At 38.5% G+C, this 9024-nt stretch overlaps 1 pseudogene; it reads left to right on the forward strand.

The window, feature by feature from the left end:
* Positions 1-7033: 7033 nt before the first annotated feature.
* On the forward strand, positions 7034-7996 carry LOC110902024 (annotated as a pseudogene).
* Positions 7997-9024: the final 1028 nt, after the last annotated feature.

The raw sequence follows: 9024 nt of genomic DNA on the forward strand, positions 1-9024 counted from the left end.
GATATTAATATTTGGTAAATGTTTAAAATTCAGATGGCCGACGAGGGAAATCAAGATAATCTGAATAACGATAACCAGAGTAACAATAACGTGGTTAACGAGAATCTGAACAACAATAACAACGGAAACCAAATGGATAATAGTGCCGTTCAACATATTGTGGCACAGGGAATCATAGATGCAATGCCATTTATTATTCAAACGGTTCAAGAAGCGAATAATAAAAGTAAGCATAGTAGTAAGCGACCAACCGAACCAGAAAACAACGTGAACAATGGACTTATACTTCAAGCGCCCATTCCCAAAAGAAGAAGAACCATTCCATATGGTTGTTCTTACAAAGAATTCTGGTCCTGCAAACCCATAGAATTCTCGGGCAATGAAGGACCCATTGCAGCTTTACGCTGGATAGAGAAAACTGAGGCAGTTCTGAAAATAAGCAAGTGTGCAGAGGAAGATGAAATAATGTTTGCTTCAAATCTGTTTAAGAATGCAGCTCTAGAATGGTGGAATACTATCCTCCAAACAAAAGGAAGTGATAGGGTTTATAACATGGAATGGGAGGAATTTAAGAACATGGTGGAAAGGAAATTCTGCCCTCCCAATGAAAAAGAACAGATAGCAAATAAGTTTCTGAATCTTAGAATGACCGGGGTAGACAGTAAAGGTTACACTACCACATTCTTTGAATATGCTAGAATAGTACCTACCCTTGCATCACCTGAACCAGTGTTAATCTCCCGTTACATCTGGGGATTAATTGGAGAGATTAGACATGTAGTCAAGGCAGCTAGACCCCAAACCATAGAAGAAGCTGTAGAACTAGCCAATACCTTGACAGACGAACTAATCCGTACTAGAGAAGAAGATCAAAGGAGAAACCTAACCCAAAGGCTTACTCAAGAATTCCGTTCTGGGAATTCCAACCGTAGAAATATAGGATCTACCTCTGCACCATACTGCAGAAACTGCAAGAAGAAGCATTCTGGAAGATGCTCTACCTACTGCAATTACTGTAAGGTGCCAGGTCACAAGGAAGAAAATTGCAGAAGAAAAGCCAGTAATGTAATGTGCTACAACTGTGGAGAAAAAGGTCATATTAAGACAAACTGCCCAAAGTTGACTCCAGCTGCAAACAACAAGAACCCTAAAAATGCTAGAGCATTCGTTTTGACTGCAGACGAAGCCAAGATGATTCCAGACGTCATTGCTGGTACGTTTTTAGTTAATGATATTTTTGCTAAAGTATTATTTGACTCTGGTGCAAACCAAAGTTTTATTAATACTTCGTTTTGCAAACTCCTAAATCAATCATTAACTAAACTACCATAAGAATGTCTAGTAGAAACCGCAAATGGGGAAACCATAAAAATTTCTGAAATCTTGCAGGGAGCAAGAATAGAAATTTTTAATCAAAAGTTTATTGCAAACCTTTACCCAATGAATCTGGCTGGATTTGATGTTGTGTTAGGAATGGATTGGTTAATAGCCAATAAAGCCAGTATTTTATGTGATCAAAAGACAATCCAATTAAAATCACCAAGAGGTGAAAAGATCTCAACTAAAGGAGATAAACCCTTTAGATCCACTAAATTCATCTCTGTGATGAAAACTGCAAGTTATATAAGAAAAGGATCTATAGTGTATTTGATTTCTATAATCACTAACACTAAAGGAAAAGAATTAAAAGACATTCCAGTAGTGTCCCAGTTTTCAGATGTCTTTCCAGAAGAATTACCAGGATTACCACCAGACAGGGAAGTCGAATTTAGAATCCATCTACTGCCAGGAACAGCACCGATTGCCAAAGCACCTTATCGTTTGGCACCCGCTGAAATGCAAGAACTGAAGAAACAATTAGACGAATTATTGGAAAAAGGATTTATACAGCCAAGTTCATCGCCATGGGGAGCACCGATATTATTTGTCAAAAAGAAGGACGGATCAATGCGTATGTGCATTGATTACCGTGAATTGAACAAAGTAACGATTAAGAATCGGTACCCATTACCGAGGATTGACGATTTGTTTGATCAACTTCAAGGAGCTCGATTTTTCTCTAAAATCGACTTAAGATCAGGATATCATCAATTAAAGGTACAGGAAGAGGATATTCCTAAAACCGCATTCAGAACAAGGTATGGTCATTATGAATTTACTGTCATGCCATTTGGTTTAACCAATGCCCCAACCGCATTTATGGACATGATGAACCGAATATGTAAGCCATATTTGGATAAATTCATAATTGTCTTCATAGATGATATTCTAATTTACTCTAAAAGTAAAGAAGAGCATGCAAAGCACTTGCACTTACTTTTAAGTTTGTTAAGAAAAGAAAAGCTTTATGCTAAATTTTCAAAATGCGAATTTTGGTTAGAACAGGTACAATTTCTCGGACATTTGGTGGACCATAAAGGAATTCATGTAGATCCAACAAAGATAGAGGCAATTACCAAATGGAAAACCCCTGAGTCACCAACCGAGGTTAGAAGTTTCCTAGGATTGGCCGGTTATTATAGAAGGTTTATTCGAGATTTTTCTAGAATAGCCATTCCTTTAACTAAGTTAACCTGTAAATCTGTTAAGTTTGAATGGGGACCAAAACAAGAAGAAGCTTTTAGAATCCTTAAGCAAAGATTAACCCATGCACCTATATTAGCATTACCAGAAGGAAATGAGGACTTTGTAATTTACTGTGATGCTTCTAAATTAGGTTATGGATGTGTGTTGATGCAACGTCAAAAGGTTATAGCTTACGCTTCTAGACAGCTTAAGAGTCATGAAGGAAATTATTCAACCCATGATTTGGAATTAGGAGCTATAATTTTTGCCCTTAAGATTTGGAGACATTATCTCTATGGTAGTAAGTTTACCATATTCACAGATCATAAAAGTTTAAGATATGTTTTCGGGCAAAAAGAGTTGAATATGAGACAAAGACGCTGGATGGAATTGCTTAGTGATTACGACTGCGATATCCAGTATCATGCAGGAAAAGCCAATGTGGTGGCTGACGCTTTAAGTCGAAAATATTATGAAAAGCCAAAAATGGTACGTTCTCTTAAATTAAATCTGCAAGTAGATTTAAATGAACAGATTAGAGAAGCACAAGAATCAGTAATCAAGGAAGATACTGAAAAATTAAAAGGAATGATTAAGGAATTAAAACAAGGAACTGATGGAATTTGGAGATTCCATGAAACAAGAATTTGGATACCTAAATTAGGAAACCTACGTCACCGTATATTAGAAGAAGCTCATAAATCTAAATATACGATGCACCCAGGAAGTGATAAAATGTACTAGGATTTAAAGAAAAACTTCTGGTGGATAGGAATGAAAAAGGATATAGCAACTTATGTTTCTAAATGTTTGACTTGTTTACAAGTTAAAGCTGAACATCAGAAACCCTCAGGATTGTTACAGCAATTAGAAATGCCAGTCTGGAAATGGGAATTGATAACAATGGATTTTATTACTAAATTACCCAAAACAAGAAAAGGTAATGATACAATCTGGGTGATTGTAGATAGGCTAACCAAATCAGCTCATTTCTTACCAATGAAGGAAACCTTTAGCATGGAACAATTAGCCAAATTATATGTAAATGAAATCGTTTCTTTACATGGCATTCCTTTATCAATTGTTTCTGATAGAGATAGTCGTTTTACTTCTCATTTTTGGTCAAGTTTTCAAAAAGCAATGGGAACCAAGCTGAATCTAAGTACTGCTTATCATCCTCAAACGGACGGGCAAAGTGAAAGAACAATTCAGACCATGGAAGACATGCTTAGAGCTTGTGTAATTGACTTCGGAGGTAATTGGGACGAACATTTACCTTTGATAGAATTTTCTTATAATAACAGTTATCACACAAGTATCAATGCTGCACCATTCGAAGCACTTTATGGACGAAAGTGCAGAACCCCAGTCTGTTGGGCAGAAATTGGGGAAAAGCAACTATCTGGACCCGAAATAGTACAAGAAACAACCGACAAAATTATTCAAGTCAAGGAACGACTGAAAGCCGCACGTGATCGACAAAAGAGCTACGCTGACAACAGGCGTAAACCCTTAGAATTTCAAGTGGGAGATAAAGTATTATTGAAAGTCTCTCCCTGGAAAGGAGTGGTAAGATTCATCAAAAGAGGAAAGTTAAGTCCCAGGTATATTGGACCCTTTGAAATTATCAGAAGAATAGGACTTGTAGCCTATCAGCTTCGACTGCCAGAAGAAATGGCAGGAATACATGATGTGTTTCATGTATCTAATCTCAAAAAGTGTTTAGCTGATAAATCACTCGTAGTACCTCTCAAAGATATAGAGGTTAATGAGCAACTCAAGTTTGTGGAGAAGCCTCTACAGATTGAAGATAGAAAAATAAAGAATCTCAAGCACAAGAGACTAGTGTTAGTCAAAGTGAAGTGGGACTCCAAAAGAGGACCCGAGTACACGTGGGAACTCGAATCGGAAATGCAAAAGAAATATCCATATTTGTTCCAGTAGATCTCGAGGACGAGCTCTAAAACAAGGTGGGGAGGATATAACAACCCTCGGTAAAACCGACACCTCTCATAACAATTCTAACACCCTAATTTATATCTTTAAATATATCAATATGTCTTTATATGCACCCCGTATTTGAAAACCGAGCCCAAATTAGAATATAACATATTAAATAAATTAAAAACAATAATTATTAAGCTGAGGCGGGCCGCGTAGGACCTCACCTCAAGCTCATGCGGGCCGCATTAGGATATAATTGGACTCCGTTTAAACCGTTAGTTGATGCGGGCCGCGTACAAGATCGTTTAAGTTCATGCGGGCCGCGAGCGTTCTTAATTGTGGCGCAGCCTTGGGCCGCCACGTGGCCCAACACGCGTTGAACCTAGGTGGTGACCCGGATCAGCTAGCCTAGACCCCTATGACCATGCGGGCCGCGTAAGGCTCGGCCTTAACTTCACGCGGGCCGCGAGGATGTCCGGTTTCAACACTATAAATAGAAGGCAACGGGCCTTCAGTCCGATCGTTCATTTCCTTTCTTTCTTACTAAATTTCTGAATAGTAGAAGTAATACCCGGGCGTTATACCCCTTAAAATAGCGAGGTTCTGCTCTGTTGTAAGTATTATAACCCCTGGATACGTATTAGATACTCTGCCCGATTGATCTAGGGTTCCGTAACGGCTGTCGTGGTTCTGCCCGACGTAGTCGTTGGAATGCCGTCTCGGGGAGGGTATTACTAATGTTAAAATGGGTTATTATACTAACACACGTGCATTTGTATAATTTATAGATTATCTCCAGGAAATCCTTACGAAAAACCTAAAACAACAATGTGAGTTGATCCACTTTTTGTAAACCTTTTGTTAACTGTTTTTACAAAACCTTACATACTTTTCCATGCGAATAACAGTTATTGAGTATTTGTAAGAATACAATTATCATGGGTATGTTGGGGTTTTGTATGCAAAATTTGTTACAACCTGGTTATGGAGTAACATTACCACAAGTCGGGTGTCGACAGTACCACGGGTGATAATTGATATAACTTGGAAACAAATGTAATTGCGGGATCGCCCTCAATACTGTTCACTGTGACTTTTTATTTAAACTTGATTAAACTGGGATTCACTCACCAGTATTTTCCACTGACAAAATATTTTTAAAACGCGTTTCAGGTATCAAAATGTGAAAGCCAAATAGAAGCCAGTTGGACAGCACTGGAGGCTTGGAAAAGTGGCTATAAAAGTTACCTAAATAAAAGAAAGCGTTTATTTCAATAAAGTGGGATTTATCCCTGTAATTCAGTTTGTAATAAAAACTTGGGTTTTACCCATGTGATTAATATTATAAAACAAGGTGGTTTACTCTGATTTAATATTTCCTAACTACGTTCCTGATGAAAATTTCCGCTGCCAAATTGGATAAATAAACGTGATACCACCAGAACTGGCTCACGGCCGCCCGTTCCTGGGAACTAGGGATCGGGGGTTGTGACACTCCAAGAGTATTAAATCCGAGTTTTTTATTTGTTCTGAGTGTTTAAACAAGTCCGAGTTTTAAGTTTTTAAACAGTCAAGTCCGAGTATTGAAAGATCTGAGTTTGTTATGTTCCGAATTTTGTTTGTTTAGTCCGAACTAGTCCGAGTTTCTTTGTCTGAGTTTTATAGGTTCCAACTCAGTATTTAGAGTAAAAAGTCGGACTTGTAATATAGGTTCCAACTCAGTCTTTGGTCAGAAATAAATGTCTGAGTCCGAGTTTCACTGTGAAATAAATGTCTGAGTTTTGGAATATATGCTGATGGTCCGAGTTTCACTGTGAATTAAAGTCTGAGTTTTAACAACTATACATTCAGAGTTTTAGCTTTAAGATACACTCTGAGTTTTAGTTTTAAAGTCCGAGTTTAAAGTCCATCTCTTTTTGCCTGCCTCTCTGTATTCCGAGGTTTACACGAAATCTAAATATTCCGAGTTTTAACAGTGGTCCAAGACAAAAGTTCCGAATTCTTTGTAGTTTTCAAGTTTGTGAACTATGTTGTTACTTCGGTTCTCCTGTTTTACATTGGTTATCCTGGTCCGATGTTTAACAAAAATCTACTTGTTCCGAGTTTTATATAAATGTCTGTTCCAAATTTTTACAGCCAGTATATGTTCCGAGTTTTTGGAGTTTGTTACTTCCGAGTTTTGGAGTATCGATGTCCGAGTTTTGCCTTGTTGATGTGTTTCCGAATTTTATTTGATCTTGACATACAGTCCGAGTTTCGACTTCAACTGTCTGTTCAGAGTTTTTATCAGTTCAAATCATAGGAACTGTTATGATTTAACTCTCCGAGTTTTATGTCCGAGTGGGCTCGGTTCCGAGTTTTACTTGTCACTATATCTCTCCGAGTTTTGTACTCCGTGTTTTAAACAACAGTCTGCTAATATGTAGTCCGAGTTTGGTAATATTTGTTGTTCAAAAACTTATTTACACCGAGTTTTGCACAGTCTCAATATTATACCAAGTTTTGCGAATATTTTCTGAGTCTTATGCACTCCGAGTTTGATGTTCCGAGTATTGAGGTCAAACATCTATTCCGAGTATTGAGTGGCTTGCATGCTGTAACTGCTCAAAATGAAGGTCAATTCGGGATGGCGCCTGTGTTACGGCCTAAAGGTATTGAGCTAAAGGATTCTTTGCTGTTTGATGCTCTTAGTGCCAAATCGCAGGGGAAGGATGTCGGTGTTCCAGAATGCGAAGGGGCTGCTACCGCATAATCTCCGTGGAATGCGCCTGAGCTCTTTGATCTGTCGGTTTTTTTAGGGTGAAACACTACGAGAGTGGTTATTTTTCGATAAGCCACGAAGGGCATTCGAGAGTGGAAACCGGAAACAGAGATCTCTTCCGAATTACAATGGGCGAGGTTGGCACGAATCAAGAAAGCAAGTAATTAACGAATCCGGGTGGCTAAAACGGTCCTATTAGATGGACCGCAGCCCATGAAGTTCCTCGAGTGGCACCTCTACGAGTATGAAATCAGCAAATACGACGCATGTGCTTTGTACAGACTTGAACTCAAGCTCGTTGACGGTAAGAAAACGCCAAAAGGAAAGATTGCAAACGATTCGGTTGCTGATCTTCAAAAGAAAATGGGAAGACTTACCGCTGAGTTTCAATTGGAAAATAGCAACAATAATAAACGGTTTTAAAGGAAGGGGAAAAGCGAATTTGAAAGACAACAAAGGCGGTGCAACCGTCCATCCAGGTTCGAACCCGACTGCACCAGATGGTGGTCTTGATAATGGGTCAAATGCATCGTTTGACTATCTTGTAGAAGATCCTGGCGGCTACTACTTGACCTAGGCGAAGCACGAATCAAACTCTTGGGGATGGTTATGAAAAGTGAAAACTGCCGCCTGTGGTGGTGGTGGTGCTTACTTTTTGCTTTCCTGGACCATCTTTTCGTCTTATGATGACGGTAAACAACATTAATATTGTGTCGGTTGTTGCCATATCTAGGTTATATGATTATACCGAGTTTTAAACTCTGAGTTTCTTTTCACTTGGTCCGAGTATTACAAATTTGTTTATCTGTTCCGAGGTTTCAACTATAAAGTTTGTTCCGAGCTTCTGATTCAGAGTTCCTTTATTTCCTTGCTTGTTTTGAATTCCTGTGTATTCTAAGTACTGCTCAATGATCTGATTCGAGGTTTCAAGAGCTTTCGGGTTTTACGAGTTCCGAATTTTCTAGAATTCCGGGTTACCTGGGGTACCGGATTTATAGCTAAATTTAGAAGTTTGTGTTGTTCGTAAGTTTAAGTTTCGAGTTGTGCATGTTCCGAGTTTTTCTAGTTATTCCGGGTTACCTGGGGTACCGGATAACTAACTAAGAGTCAGAATTATGTGTAGTTTGGAAACTTGAAGTCGGTTTCGGATTATCGAAAAGTTTTATGGTACTTTTGTTGTCCGGATCAAGTGAGGAGGTGAAGAGAATAAGACTTACTTGGATTTTTGTATTGTTTACAAAGAAAAAGGGGGAGTAAAAATTTTGAAATTGCTGTTTTCTTTGTAAACCAAAAGCTCGCGGTGCTACATCGAAACAAGTTCATGATTACTATCTTTGAGATTAACTTAGTGTTAATTTTACCGGTGGCGAAGTGCTTATAACAAGAAGCAAGTTAGAGCCAGTATATGATTGAGTTTTGTCAAGTTTGTTCGAGGTTTAATCAAGTGTTGACGTGATGAAGCAAATTGTTCGTTTGGCAAGTAGTTGAAGGTCATGCCTTTATCGTATGCCGGTTAGAGTAGAGAAGATTAGTTTTCTTGGTACCTCTTCCAAGTTGGTGACTGATCGGATTCTCGAAATAGGGGGTTCTTACATTGAGGGGGAGATCAGACACGAAAGTCATCGGGAAATTGTTGGATTTGTGAAGATACGAGATGGGATCTTGAAGATTCGAGATGAAATGATCTCTGACACTCAGTTGAAGACTCTGATCAAGATGGTGGATGTACTTTTACAAAGTTCAGTTTGTTATTA

The sequence above is a fragment of the Helianthus annuus genome, chromosome 13, assembly GCF_002127325.2.
Source record: "Helianthus annuus cultivar XRQ/B chromosome 13, HanXRQr2.0-SUNRISE, whole genome shotgun sequence".
Lineage (NCBI taxonomy): Eukaryota > Viridiplantae > Streptophyta > Magnoliopsida > Asterales > Asteraceae > Helianthus > Helianthus annuus.